This window comes from Camellia sinensis, chromosome 10 (genome assembly GCF_055761805.1).
Source record: "Camellia sinensis isolate YWXY chromosome 10, ASM5576180v1, whole genome shotgun sequence".
In the NCBI taxonomy this organism is placed as follows: Eukaryota; Viridiplantae; Streptophyta; class Magnoliopsida; order Ericales; family Theaceae; genus Camellia; species Camellia sinensis.
This window is the reverse complement of record NC_138970.1, coordinates 62,023,886-62,039,602: the sequence shown is the minus strand read 5'-3', so window position 1 is coordinate 62,039,602 and position 15,717 is coordinate 62,023,886. Positions and strand designations below refer to the sequence as shown.

Here is a 15,717-nt window from a genome sequence, read left to right as displayed (position 1 = left end):
TCCGTCTCATGTTATTGATCATCACCACATTGAACTAGATGATAAGTTAATTTACGAGGAGAAGCCAATTCGCATTTTGGATCGGCAAGTGAAACAATTGCGAAACCGAGAAATTCCAATGGTAAAAGTGGAATGGCAAGAACATTACGGAACCGACGCAACGTGGGAGAAAGAAGAGGAGATGCAACATCAGTATCCTCATTTGTTTCTACCCTGAGGTAAACCAAGTTTGGAGGACCAAACTTATTTAAGGGGGGGAGAGTGTAATAACCCGACCCTCGTACATGTTCTTTGTTATATCTCTGGGTCCTATTTTGGCGATTTTGAATGCTTACTGTGGAATCCTATGGGAAATTTAAATTAAGTAAACCATATGATTAAAGATGTCTATCTGTTCAATAAGAAAAGTATCTGTTGTAAGAGAATGTTTAGATCAGAAATTGGAAGCTTTAGAGGCTTAATTATCTGGAATTGACTTCACATATATAATCAGCATAATTTTTATGTAATATTAAGCACTTCTGTGAAATTTCAATTTGGAGATGCTTAAACGATTCATTTTTGTCCCTATTCAAGTTTTCCATGTATATGTATATGTTTATAAGAGTCTCATGACTCATAAGACTTGAGAACCACATTTATCCTAAGGGAGAGTGAGGAGTGAGAGAATTGAAGGGTAGAGGAAGAAGATCATCAAAGGTTGGGGACTTTTGGAAGATTAAGCACAAGGTATGTATAAGACTGTCTCAATTGACTTCCATAACTCTTCTTAGGATGTATGTCCTTTTAATCATGTTACTTAAGGGTTGGAACTATGATTCCATATTCCTTGGTTGTTGGATTCAATTAAAATTGAATATGGAGAAGTTATATTTTCTCTTTTTACTTTGAACTTGAGAATAGAGCATGATTTTGTTAATCCATGTTATGTCATGTGCATGAGAAGCCAAGAACTTCAAGATATGGAAGAGTGTTTGTGAATTTCAATTTTTGGCCCATTGAATTGAGTTGTGTGCATGGATTTAATTCAAGCTAGAAATGTTGTATATTGTACCTTGGATTTCATGCTTTTTGAACCATGATTTAGTAATGAAAAGATCTATTTTTGAGTCTTGAATACACTCCTAAAAGAATGGAAATTTTTAGCAAATTTCGGACTGGAAATGCAGAATCGCCGCACGTGCGGGAGTCATGGCCGCACGTGCGGGAGGTGTTGCCGCACGTGCGGGGGTTGTGGCCGCACGTGCGGGAGAAGGGAAAATTTTGGGACTTTGGTTCTGCTAGAAAGGCACGTGCGGGACCTCCGGGCCGCACGTGCGGGGCCAACTGCCGCACGTGCGGGGCTCACAGCCGCACGTGCGGCTCATGCTGAAAAATATGGTTTGCTCCGTTTTGCGTGTAGAACCCTCTAATATTGTCGAAATATGTATTTGATGTCTTTTAATATGTATAAATTCCTTTGAAGTAAAACGAAACAGAAAGTGATTCAATATGAAAAAGGAAACTAAAGTGTGTAAGTTGAATGTGTGCAGGGCACACTCCGGGAAGAACAAGCACGTCGTCGCAACACTGTGAGTAGTAGTATCATTATCTTCCTTACACATGAATAATGATTTTCATTAGCATTTCGTTTACGCGACCATGTTAATGTCTCAAGTACGCAACTAAGATTAATGTTTCAAGTGTGCAAGTATGTATGTTAATGCTCAAGTATGCTCCAAGTATGTAATGAATGAAATAAGAAAGATAGAACACCTATGTTCTATAAGACTCTAGGCCTATGGCCATTCAAGATAAGTTATCAAGATATGGAACAAAGTGCTACACGGAACTAAGTGCTACGACCTGAGCCACCTCTAGAATCCGTGTGAGACACCTCTTGAGTCCGTATAAATATGGTTTCAAGGGCTTTATGCCACTTTCAAGGGCTTTATGCCACTTTCAAGGGCTTTAATGCCAAAAAGTACAAGGGGCCTTGTGCCACTATGTTCAAGGGCATTATGCCACCATGTTAAGGGCTTCAAGCTGTTATGAATTAAGAATATGATATATCAAGTTTTTATGTTCAGGTATGGGCCTAAGGCCGTTATAAGATGCATACAGAATCAGGCTACCTTTGTAATCTCTGCATTCACACGTTTATTGATATATGTCATGTTTCAAGTTGAGCATTGCTTCATTATGTATTACTATTCACTGAGCCCGGCTCACTCTCTGTTATGTCTGTTTCTGTAGGCAACCAATCAGGAGGTCAATCCTAACCTATGATGCCCGGCTCCTTTTGACAACCTTTGTGTAACCAAGCACTCACGAGGCCACCCGTTTTGTGAAGTCCACTAAGATAATTGGCTCACTCCTTGGCTACCCTTCCAAGTTGATTGTGCATAACTCCAAAAGTTTTGTTATATGCCCGACTATAGGGCTGGTTCTGTATATGTTTATGTATATATATGTACTGCCAAGAATATTTTTGAATTCTATCAATCTCTTATGGTGCATGTAATGTATGAGATCCTGGCATATTAGAAATAGCTCAATGGAATTTGTTGGTTTTATACTCTTGTATGTTTGTGCTTCCGTCAGGGCCCCATATACTATATGTATACCAGGTTATATGTCTGTTTGAGAATAGGTCATGCCCGAACTTTTAGGGGCAAGTTAGGGGCGTGACAAAAACTCTCATAATTTACTGCATTAAAAGGGATGCCAGCATCATACATCCACCTTGCAAATCTTTGTAGTGCCCGAGCTCTCATTTCTTTTTTGTAAGGGTCATTTGCATCAATTTTGGTTTGTTTCCCTTTTGCTTGGTCTTTTTGATTTTTCACTACTGATTCAGGATTGGGTGTGAAGTAAACATCCATAGGCCCTTTTCTCTTTGGCGTTTTTGATTTGGATTTGGATTTGGATGAACCTTGGCTACTACTTGTCAACTTGCGGTGTTGATTGACATTGATCTCAACGACATCATCATCTTCATCTTCATCTTCCATGTCCATGTCATCGAAATCAGGCAACATGCTCATTTCTTCTTTTTGTGTCTTTTTTTTAGACATGAACTCTCTAATCTCTTCTCTTACATGAGAAGGACACTTCGGGCAAGTAGTGACATTCCTATAACCTCCCGCAAGGTGTTGTTTCACTCGATAAATACCTCCATTTGATACTTTACCACAAAAATTACACTCAAACTTGTTTAAATTATTCTCCTCCACCAAATGGGCATATTGCCACGCCGGATCTTTTCTATTACTTTCCGATGTCATTTTCTACTTAGTACTTACTACACAACACAAAAAATAAATAACAAAAAAATAATTTCAGTATAATGAATGTAATGCATGTTATGTGATGAATTAATTAATGAATGTAATGTATGAATCAATTTTCTATTTTTTTAATTAATGATGAATTAATTAATTAATGTACATTCCATTACATTTATTCCTATGTTACATTCAATTTTCTATTAATGTATAATGTATGTAATTTAATGTATGTAATGTATGATTTAATTAATGTTATGAATCAATTTTCAATTTTTTTAATTAATGGTGAATTAATTAATTTCAGTATAATGATGAATCAATTTCAGTATAATATAATCATAATAAATGTAATATATCTATTTTTTTATTTATGTATGTATGTATGAATTAATTAATTAATTTATTTGTTTATGTAATAATCAGGGTTATGAAAGTCAAATAATTGAAAAAAAAAATTATTTATTTATTTATCATAATCAATTTATTTATTTGTTTATTTATGAATTAATTAATTTATCATAATCAATTAATTAATTTATTTATAAATTTATTTATTTATTTATTTATTTATCATAATCAAAAGAAAAGAAAAGAAAAAAAAATAAAAAATACAAAATAAAAACAGATCAGCTTCGACGAAGGTAAAAGAAAAGAAAAATAAAAAAATAAAATAAAAATAAAAACAGAGAACCTGCGAAACCGATCGAAGAAGAAGGAGAAGGGGAGAGAGTCGAACCTGCGAAGCCGATTGAAGTCGAACTCGAGCCTGCGAAGTCGATCGAGAACCTGCGAAGTCGAACCTGCGAGAAGTCGATCGAAGTCGAGTCGCAGAGGAAGAAGAAGAGACGACTTCTTTTTTTGAACACAGGTTCGTAATCGCTCGATTAGGGTTATCTGAGTCTTATTTGTCTCATATGGTACATGGGTCGTAATCCTCTGTGATTACGAGCCATTCGAAAGGTTATCTGAGTCGTTAGATTAGATCTACGACTTGAACACAGTCGTGCCTAGGCGATCGCCTTGCGCCTCTCTCGCCTTGATCAAGTCGCATCTAAGGCGAGCGCCTGGTTCAATTCGCCTCGCCTGATACCTGTACAAGCGCAGATGCTGGGCCTCGACTCGTCTTGCGCCTAGGCGCGCCTTTGACAACACTGGTTGGCTCCTTAATTAATTAACGACGAACCGATATTTTAGTCGGGGAAGGGATGTAAAATGAATGGCTAGGATCGATCACTTGAAGAACCAATGGATGGAGATCACTACCTCACCAATAAAATATTAGGGTAGGTGAAGAGAAGAAGAGAAGATGAAGGGGGCGAAGTCGTCCCGCTGCGTCGCCATCCCGCTGCCGCTCCTCCTCACGTTCGCCGGCAACCGAAGCACCTCCTCCGCCATAGCCATCGTAACTGCTGCGATCACCACTGCCGCCGCTACCACCTGCGTCGCTGCCCTCTTTTCAAGCCGCCGCCTCCCCCTCCTCTGCCGATCTTCGCAGATCCACCGCCGCCGCCGCGAGATCCAGAGGCTTCATCGCTGAGAAGAGACGCCATTGATGCTCCGTCTCGCGTATGCTTTCTCTCTCTCTCTCTCTCTCTCTCTATATATATATATATATATATACATATGTATATATGTGTGTGTTTCAGTAGCAGATTTTTGTTTAACAAATTATGCAAAACATGACCCTACCTTACCAATTTATTTAACAAATTCAATGGGCAGTGATGACTCCAGTGTGGTCTGAAAGTTTGGGATTGATTAAAAAAAACATAATGGAAGAAAAATTGGAAATGTGTTTTTCAAAGTTACGATATTTTTCTTTAAAGTTTTTGTTATCTGCATAGAATTTTACCAAGGCATGGATGTTAAGCATCCATAATGATGGGATTGTGTCAATTAAAATAATGTGAGTGAGTTGTTTGATAGTTATACTGGAAGATGAACTCGATTACACATATCTACCCTTCAATATAAAAGTAAACCCTAGTAAGTATTGAAATTAAATTTTAACAATAACTCTCATATTATCATTTTTAAAAATCTGACAATAACTCTAAATAAATTGTATTTTTAATTTTTAAACATCTCTTAAAAAGCCATTTACTGAAATTAATCTTTTAATAACCAATTACATTCTAAAACATTTTTATAAGGAAATTTTATCTTTTGGCCCTGTATCACTGTTTGATCATCTGTGTGTAAATGTAATATATATATATATATATAGAGAGAGAGAGAGAGAGAGGGAATGAGGGGAGGTGGGAGGAGATCAATCTTGATTAGGTTAGGGCTGGTTATGGTATTGGGAATTGCTGTGTACTTGAGGCTTTGGTAATTTTATATTGAATTTTGACTTTAACCTCTGTTTCATTTCATTTGTTCTCTTATTGAAGGGTTTTAATGCTTTGAATCCATGTCATATGGATCATAGAAATAAAAGATCAAAATAAAAGTAAATATTGCTTGTTGCATTATAAATTTTGAGTTTGTATTTATAATTTTAAGCATTAAAGATAAATTTTGAAGTGTTTACTATAAACAAGTGAAATTAACAATTTTTTTTGTAAGTATATGCATTATGTTTATTAAATGTTTACTGTATTTGTTAGGGCACTATGTTCCCCAGCTTGCAGAGCAAATTTTGCACAATAATAAGAATGCTCCAAAGGATGACTATATAAACCTCAAAGGTATTATTGTGAGTGATGTCCCAACTTGTACTTACTATTTTCATTTTGGCTAATTAGCTTTTCATTTTCTTTTGGATAAAACTTGATTGCTAAGAGCTTCTCCGCTCTAGGTTCTTTAATCTGTCATTAATAGAATTAAAAGGTTGACTTCTTTCATTTTTATTGACTATTAAAATGTTGTTAGTGTGTTCCTAGTTAAAATTGTTGTTTAATTGTGGAAAGCATAAGCATAGTAGCTCATTGTGGCAGAAGAGAGTGAGGAGGAGAGAGAAAGAAAGAAAGGAGAGGGGCAGAGGCACATTATAGTTATATTATTTAAGTACACATTCACTTTCTAAATTAATAAACACTTAAAACACAAAAATAGTTATATTATTTAAGTATACATTCACTTTCTAAATTAATAAACACTTAAAACACAAAATTAAGTCTCAATTTTTTATTTTTTATTTTTATTTTAGTTAACAAACCAGTATTTGTTAGGAACACATAATAGATCACATAATAATCCATAGAAAATACAATGAAAGGATGGGATCAAACTCAGTTCAGAATAAATATCAACTTAGTCCCATTGCACTTTAAGTGATAAATTTTGTTATAATTGTGTATTCTTAGCATTAATATTAACAAATAAAACACAAATGTAGCAACACGATTATGGATATTTAACATGCTCTGCATGCACATGAACTACAATGCAGATAGGGAATGCATTATTGGATCCTTGCATGGCTTATTTAGAATCCTTGCATGGGACACCAATCACAACATGTAATTCATAATGTAGGATACTTCGGTTATTTCTTAACTAACTAGATTTGAACTATATTTAAGATAAAAGAAAAGAGAGTGTAGTTTTTTTTTTAGTGCCTCTTTCTTTGCTTCCTTATTTTTATTAGTTCACATCTTCACCGATCATCATTTAAAAATAGGGTTGGGGTTTTAAGTTCTAGAAAATTTATAATTTCAGTCTTTATAATTACAATGATATTTATATTTTCTGAGTTTGTTTGTGTATTTTTGTGATTGATTATCATACGAGTAATTGAATTTGGGGCTACTTGGAACTCTCATTGAATTTGGGGCTACTTGTATTTTTGTGTATAGTCTCATTGAATACTTGGAACTCTCCCAAAACAGCTTCACTGGTGATATACCAGAGAGCTTTGAGAATTAGCTGAATTTGAGATTGGGTTTTGGGTAGTTTCAAGCAAATGGACACTTTGGTCTTGTCTTTCAACTATTTTAGCAGTGGTATTCCACCAGGGTTGGGAAATTGTAGTATCTTAACTCAAGTTGTCCTTTTCAACACATCATTCACAAGAACATCTACAATTCTGTATGTGTAGCTCCATTTCATATCACTTTATTTATTTATTTTTGGTGGGTAATATTCATCTCAATTAGTGATGAACATGTATTTAAATGGTTCCCAATAAATAAAAGTTACAATGGTTCCCAATAGCTCCATTTCAAGTGGGAGAAATATCAAATGTGGGGTGACTGGTAGGTATTCATTTTCATTGTATTTCTTTGTATGAAAATATGATATTAATTATGTTGCCTTCTTGGCCGAAAAAGGGTGTTTCGGGGGTAAAAATTCAAAGCAGCCCCCGAACCATTGTGTGACTCACACGAATAGTTTTTCCATGATAAATAGGACTTGTGAGAACTAACGACATGTAATTCGGACCCATAGGTAGGGAGTTAGAGCTGAATACGCCCTAAACTTAGTCGAAAAAGGGCGTTTCGGGGGCAAAAAATCAAAACAGCCCCTGAACGACCGTGTGGCTTGCACAGATCTCCATGACAAATAGGACTTGTGAGAACTGACGGAACGTAATTCGGACCCGTAGGTAGAGAGTTAGAGCTGAATACGTCCAAAACTTAGTTGAAAAATAGCGTTTCGGGGGCGAAAATTATAAACAACTCCTGAACGACCGTGTGGCTCAGATGGATAGCTTCGCCATGACAATGGACAGGTCCCCCATGACAAATAGGACTTGTGAGAATTGACGGAACGTAATTCAGACCCGTAGGTTGGGATTTAGAGCCGAATACGTCCAAAATTTAGTCGAAAAAGGGCATTTCGGGGGGCAAAAATTCAAAACAGTCCCCGAACGACTGTGTGGCTCACACGGATAGCTTTACCATGACAAATAGGACTTATGACAACTGACGGAATGTTATTCGGACCCGTAGGTTGGGATTTAGAGACGAATGCGCCCAAAACTTAGTCGAAAAAGGGCGTTTCGGGGGCGAAACTTCAAAACAGCCCCCGAACCTCCTTCTGACTCTCACGGGCAGCTTCCCCATTACAAATAGGGCTTGTGACAACTGACGAAATGTATTGTAGATGTATAGTAATGGAAAATTGTGGAAAAAATATTCAGAAACCAATATGAACTCAGTTTACGCCTTGTTATAAACTTGCTAATTTTTTGAACGTACACACGTGTGTTATATTATATTTAAGCTTTCATACAAGTATAAAACATTCTCATGGTGTTTCTGAGGCTATGTGTGTCATGAGATATCAAGTATTCTTTCTTTGATGAACCATTTATAGGTGTCTCAACATACATTTCTACATATTTCCTTTTATGATTGAAATTTATTTTTGTTATTATTTTTATCACATATTCTAATATCCTTTCTGAAATGGCACTGGCATACATTAATAAGCAACGATGGTTTTATATCGAATCTAATGATTCAAGTGCCTTTTGCAAACAAATAATGAGGAAGTTGGTAAAAAGAATACTTTCTATTCACATTGGGCTTTGATATTGGTTTAGCCATAGAATTTGGATATATGTTGCATACAAATACAAGGTTGTTACATTAGCTTTTTGTTACTAATGAAAGATTTAGTAATGATTGTTCTGCATTTAACAATGTCCCTTATAACAAAAGACTTTAGAAAGACTGTAGAATGACTGATAATTGATTCATCATGGAAGGTTGTTTCTCACTTATTTTTATTTGTCACTTGTTGCCAAATTCATTCATGAAGTTGGGCATTTTTTGATCCAATTCTAATGTTTTTTTTGTTTTTTGTAGATGACTTTGATGTGTGGACTTCCAGAGATATTTTGGTGTATAGAAAAGAAATTATACTTTTGTATAGAAGTAATATAATACTTTTGTAAATGTCGTTTCACATGGTATAGTAAATGTAATTTTTGTATATGGAGGGAGGGCTTTACTTTTTATATGATTCTATATTTTCTATGGAATTATTATTTTAGCTTGCACAATAATTGGTTTGTATGTACTTGGATAGTTAAAGTAATTTATTTTTTGTATACGGATGCAGATTGTGGAATGATTGATAGTTTATGTATTATTTTATTTATATACATATTACAGGTTGCATGGAATACAGACAGGTTATGGACACATTATAATATTTGCAATAAAACATAATATCGGATTTTTGCCGACTAAATGTTTTGTAGCCAAAAAAAGGGAAAAAAAAAAAGAAGCCTTTCGCTACTAAAAGTTTTGTAGCCAAAAGAAAATCAAACATTTGGTTACTAAATTTTTTGTAACTAAAAGAAAAACAACCATATGGCTACTAAATATTTTGTAGCCAAAAGAAAATAAAACGTTTGGCGACTAAAATCTTTCGTAGCTAAAAACAAAAGCTGAAGAATAAAAAATACTTTTGCCGACTAAAAATTTAGTAGCCAAAATAAATACTATTTGCCGACTAAAAGTTTAGTAGCCAAAAAAGATTGACTTTAGGCGACTAAAATTTTAGTAGCCAAAACACTAATATTTGCTTTAGGCGACTAAAAAATTTAGTAGCTAAAAATTTTTTCGCGACTAAATTATTGGCTTTTGGCGATAAAAAAATTGGTCGGCAAAAATGTATTATTTAATTAATTTTCCAACCTATTGGCGACTAAATATTTAGTTGGCAAATGAATACATTTGGCGACTAAATGAAGTTTACTCGCCAATTAGCTTTGCCGACTACTCTTTTGCTACTAATTTTCTGACCAAAAAATTTAGTCGCTAAAGACTATAGGCGACTAAAAATTGACTTTTGGCGACTAAAAATTTAGTCGCCAAAAGTGAAAATTCTTGTAGTGATACCTTCTACTTGCAACTCTCCCTTTCTCCCTCTAGCAATCCACTTCCCTCTCCTGCAACCGCTTACTCCTTCTAATCTCTACTCTCGTACTTTTGTGACCTCCATCATATTTCAGCTAGCACCTTAACTCATTCTTTTGCCTTCGTGACCACTTTTGTCGCTATTCGGAAAACTAGTTCCAAACAAAAGCTTGATATTCGGTAGTATTTAGCCGAACAAAAGGCATATGTTCAGTTGTGTAGAACCGAGCATATTCAACAGGTTCAGCTCTATGTAACCGAACGAAAAGAAAAAAATGATAGAATCACACGTAGTGGCGACCAAAATGTAAGGTAAACAGAGAAGTCGACGAGGAGAGAAAGGGAAGTGTAAACACTCCATTTTGACTGGCCCTAAGACTTGGGCGCTTTTTTTTATTTGTTATTACCTGATGATGAAAATAAGAATGTGTTTCTCGCAGAATTCTCAGTAAAAAATATGAAATTTGTGCTTCATTTCCAACTCTAAGCCTGTTTTGGCTAACTATTTAAGTCTCGTTCAAAACTTTCTTTCGAAACCTTCTTTCCGCGCTTTGTTCCAAATATTTTCATAGTGTTCCGAGGCTCACTTTTAAACTTCAAAATGAAACATTTTTCAAGAAATTCAGCAAAAAAACAATGTGAAAATAGGAGGAAAGGACGAGAATTTTGTTTAAAAATCTTGTTTCGAGCAAAATAGTCAGCCACGACCAACTTTTTTGATCGGCCAGCCAACTTAATTGGCCTGTCGTGCCAAGGTTTTTGGCCAGCCAGCTAATAAATTTGTTGGTTGGCTAATTTGCCTAGAAGTAGGGCAGTTTCGCCAGAATTCTTGTTGAATGCGTGTGGGTCATGCCTATTCCAGCTATTTCTTGACAGATTCATGCACGAGATACACACCCACTCCCTTCATTATCTTCCATTAGCCCTTATTGTCAAAAGAGAGATTGTCATCTTCCTAAAAGGTGGCATCCATTTTTAACCACCCTTGTCATCCCATCATCCATGTCTCCTACCTTGTCTCCACCTCCTTGACTTATGAGCCTTTCCCTGATTGCTTATAGAGATAGAGAGGATTAGAGTTGAATGAAAGGAATTGAATTGAAAGAGTGAATTGAGAGTTAGAGAGAAAAAGAGAGAAGTTATCAATATTGAGCCAAAACTTCCATACACACTGATATTCCATTTTTCAATATATCAAACCAAGACCATGAATTCTGTTATAGCCATATTTTTGAGCCTTGACCAAAAGAGAGTGAGTGTTTCTTGAAAGAGAGAAAAATAGATAGTTGTAACTCTCCTCCCATATATGCACATTGTTAAACACCCAAAAAGCACCATTCGAACTAGAATTTTGAAATTTCGAACTAAGAATTGGAAACACACTTCCTAAGCTTGAGGGTGATCACAAGGAAGTTTGGAAATCAAATCCTTCCTTAGAGAGTAAACTTTGTACACTTTTCATTTTCGTTTACTTTTTTTGCATTTTCTTTCTTATATTATTTTTCTTGCTTCAATTCCATGTTTTTAACTTGTTGTAAGATAACTAAAAGTGGTTAGTTGAGCCACTTGCATATTTTCTGTTTGTTTTTGCGTTGTTTGAACAAAATAGATTTTTCAACCTAGCCTAATTGGTTGGCTGGCTCATCTTTTGGCCGGCCAGCCAGTTTCTCTTAAACAAAACCCAGCAACCTCCTAACAATGAGCAGAACAGTCTCCGACTGAATCCGAGACCTCCTTGAAGCTTCTGCTTCTGCTTCTGCTTTTGTTTAGTTTTTGTTTTAATTAGAGAGACTGTGAGGATTTAATTTTTGTTATGATATTTTTTCTCTCCCCCTATTCAGATTTGTAATATTCAGAGCGATGTAATAATTTCTTGCCCCGTTTCTTTCTATTTCATTCTTTATTTGCTTTTCATACCTGTGCATATGCAGTATGTTTTAATATTCATCATATCCATGTTTTGCATCTATGCTTCATGCCTTAAGATCTGGTTAAATTTACATTTGTGGGTTTAATTGATTATTATGTGATTTTGTGCGCTACCTCATGTGTTGTGATGATTCACATGTCATATAGTTTAGAAATCGAATCTTTAGTTGCATTTCATGAGTGAATTGTATTAGGATCTTATATATAGGATCATGTATATTTACTAATTTTGTTATTGTGCCTATTTGCGGAATGTCAGTAAATATCTAAGTTTTTGTACTTTAGCCTCCTGCCTGTGTGTGATTTTCTTATTATGTTTAGCATCCTACCATGTGGCTATGTGCTTATTTGATATAACTCTATACATGTCAATGGGTGAAGGTTGTGTTATTTAATTTGGAATAAAATTGATTTTCACGATTGCACTATTCAAAACATTTTTAAAAATATATGAAATCGAATTTCTCCAAATTGAACGGCACAGTCTATATTTGCTTTGCTTTACATTGTAAATTTTAGGATTTTATAAATAACTGGAATATGAACATATAAAGGAAATAAAAATCATATCATGGCTTAGTAAAGGCCGATCTTTTGATCAGGTGAACAAAGGGTTCAATTAATGACCTTTCCTTCTCATACCTAAGGTTTCGAGCCAAGCATCCTTGGTTATGACGAACCGTGGCCTTGGCATGAGTCACGGGTTTTCTAATTTTTCCAAAATATTGAGTGGCGACTCTAAGATCTGGTGATATAGTCTATTTTCTGGTAAAGAATTTGTAATAAAATGGATTTTGTATAAAAGTTGTAAAATCTGGACTTTCATCTACGTTTCATATTGCACTCGTGAGACTAGATCGAAGAAATCGAGGGTTCATACTGTTAACGTGTACGGGCACCCCTTGGACAGCGTTACAAGAAGTAGGTTCAACTAAGGATCTGCTCACCTAGCTGCTCTTGCGGCTAATTCAAAGAGATCTCTAAATTCCATGTCTTCGAATTTCTTCGAAGTCAAAACCGTTTTGAGCCAGCCTGACATACTCCGTTTTTTAAAGAACATTGTGACACTTTAATCTAGCTCTCTTGAATCTTGTAATGTTGGCTTCTACCGTCTCGCTAGGAACTTGGATGATTCTTGACAAGTCGAACATGATAACCTCTGGTTCGGTTTTATAGAACTGTTGGTGGAATATCTCTTCTATTTGCTGCCAAGAATAGACTGAGTCTAGATGCAGATTAATATACTAAGTGAAGGTCATTCCAGTTAAGGAATCGGTGAAAAACTTCAACTTCAAGAAGTCATTCTTTCATATCTCGTCACATTGTATAGTAAACCTAGCGACATGCTTAACAGTAGAATGATAATCTTCACTAGAAAATAAAATAAAATCAAAAACTTTATACCCTCTAGGAAAAATCGTAATTTCTGTTTATTTCTTCTGGGTAAGGCTTTTGCTAGATGGGCCTACTAACACGTCTAAGTGCAAGACTGCATTGTTCCTTGATAAGATCCATAACCTGATCCTTGTTCATGGTTGGATTTGGTTGATGTGCCCCCTTGTAAGCTCCATGGGGTGGTTAGTTGTAGAAATTCTAACATCTTCCTTTAGGAATTGGCGCAAAGTTCTCTTTTTGTTCTAGAATCAGAGCAAAGTTCTGGCCTTTTGGATCTGGACCAAAATTATGCACTCCTTGTTCAAGAATGGAAGTGAAGTTCTGCCCTATCAGTTCATGTCATAAAATTATTCATTCTCTGTACAAGAATCAGAGCAAAGTTCTGCCATCTTAATTGCAGAATCGGAGCATAGGGATGCCCTCTCTGTTAAAAAATCGGAGCAAAGTTCTGCCCTCGCAATTCTGGAATCGAAGTGTAATTTAATTCTCTTTGTTCTGGAATAGTAAATAGAGGGTTAACTTTTGACCAACCGCGTTGGAACTGAAGTTGACTGCTCTGCATAGGCCTATGACCAACGTCTTGGACGTTTTGCAGATTCTGAAGGTTCCAGTTGTAAAAGCTCTGGTTTTGAGGATCCTAAAGTTGTAGATTCTACTAGTTTTGAGGGTTTTGAGGTATTTGGTTGTCCCTGACTTCAAACGATCAAAACTCAAGAAGTTGCCCCACAGTCTCAATGAAGATGACTTTTAACAAATTTATAAGTGCCAAAGATGATTAGACTAAAATTGTGACTTGCATTGATTGAAAATGAAGTACAATTGATAATCTAAGATAACTAAGCTATGAAACTAAAGGAACCAAACTATGAGGCTATGATAAGTAAGCTATGAAGCTAAGTTAAGATAATTAATCTATAAAGCTAAGCTAAGATAATTAATCTATGAAGCTAAGATAAATAAACCATGATGTTGAGATAAATGTATTGAAAGGCTCTTGGTCAAGTGTTTGGTCAGGGACCCCTTCAAATGTTGCTCTTGGTGACCTTTATATAGTGTTGGTAAAGCCTCTATTTCTGCTCAACTGTCAAGAACATGATAGCTCCTCTTGGTGACATGTGTCTTTGATCCATAACTTGATCTCTTAAGAGTAGGAACAATTTTGATCTTCAAAGACTAATACCTATTTCCATCACTTTGAGTTGGTCCATTGAGCTCCCATAGGTGGTCACGTGTCCTGCCATATTTGAATTTGAATTTATTCTGCTTGATTTGTGAAAAAAATCTCCTTTTTTGTTACATGGATCCTCTTCTCTTTGGTGTGCATGTTTATCTTCAAGAAATTCAAAAACCCAATCTTGCTTCATTTGGGAAAACAATTTCTTGATTGTAGCATCTTGTTGATCTTGCACATCTTCATAGGTTGACATGTGTCCCATCAAAAACCTCCATTGACTTGGGTTGGAGAAAATAGTTCCACTATTGTAGCCTTATTGTTGATTTGCAAAATCTTCAAATCCCATACAATCTTTATTCGTGTCAATCATTTACCAGCAAACTATGAGATAAGACACTTTTTAGGAGATAAGCCTCAACAACCTTTTGTAAACACCCCATTTTTGACCGCTCTCAAGACTTAGGTGCCTCAAGTTGAACATTCGATGATGAAAAGTACGCTGTACAATCGCTCAAATTCTTCAGCAAAAGGCTTTGGTTTCTAATCCCAACCTTACACCCCATTTTGACCAAAACTATTTTAGACCTCAAAACCTTCTTTTTCAAAATATTTTTCCAAATGTTTCTACGATGTTCTGAGGCTCGTATTTCGTTTAAAATATTACACTTTTTGGTAAACTGAGTAAAGAAAAAGTGGAAATAAATGGAAAGGAGGTGAACTTAAAAACATTTTATTTATAGATTTGGAGTTGAAGGAAATATGAGAGGTTAGAAGAAAAATAGTTAGGGGAAAGGTCAGACATCAATCCGTTAAGAAAGAAATGAGCAGCCTTCACTAAATTAGAAATATCTCTTTGTAAACTTAGAATTTATATGTGAGGCCACCACTATTGGAAATTAGTCTTCTGGGGCTTCAATTTGGACTCACGAATCACCTAAAATTGAGTCCGGATGAGAGATATAGCCGTTTGAAGTTGGGCATCAATCCTTAAAGAAAGAAATGAGTAGCCTTCACTAAATTATACATATCTCTTTGTACACTTAGAATTTATATATGAGACTACCACTAGTGTAAACTAGATTTCTGGGGTTTCAAATTAGACTTAAGAATCACCTAAAACCGAATCCAGATGAAG

The 15,717-nt window shown here is 35.5% G+C and overlaps 1 long non-coding RNA gene across 2 annotated transcripts; it reads left to right on the top strand.

Moving 5' to 3' along the window:
• The first annotated feature begins 4,221 nt into the window (after positions 1-4,221).
• On the top strand, positions 4,222-9,272 carry LOC114296984 (uncharacterized). 2 transcript variants are annotated; one of them, XR_014342088.1, is made up of 3 exons: positions 4,222-4,835; positions 5,879-5,959; positions 9,026-9,272. It is a non-coding gene; the product is annotated as an uncharacterized LOC114296984 (long non-coding RNA). The 2 variants fall into 2 exon arrangements; XR_014342087.1 differs by having other exon boundaries at positions 5,879-5,967.
• Positions 9,273-15,717: the final 6,445 nt, after the last annotated feature.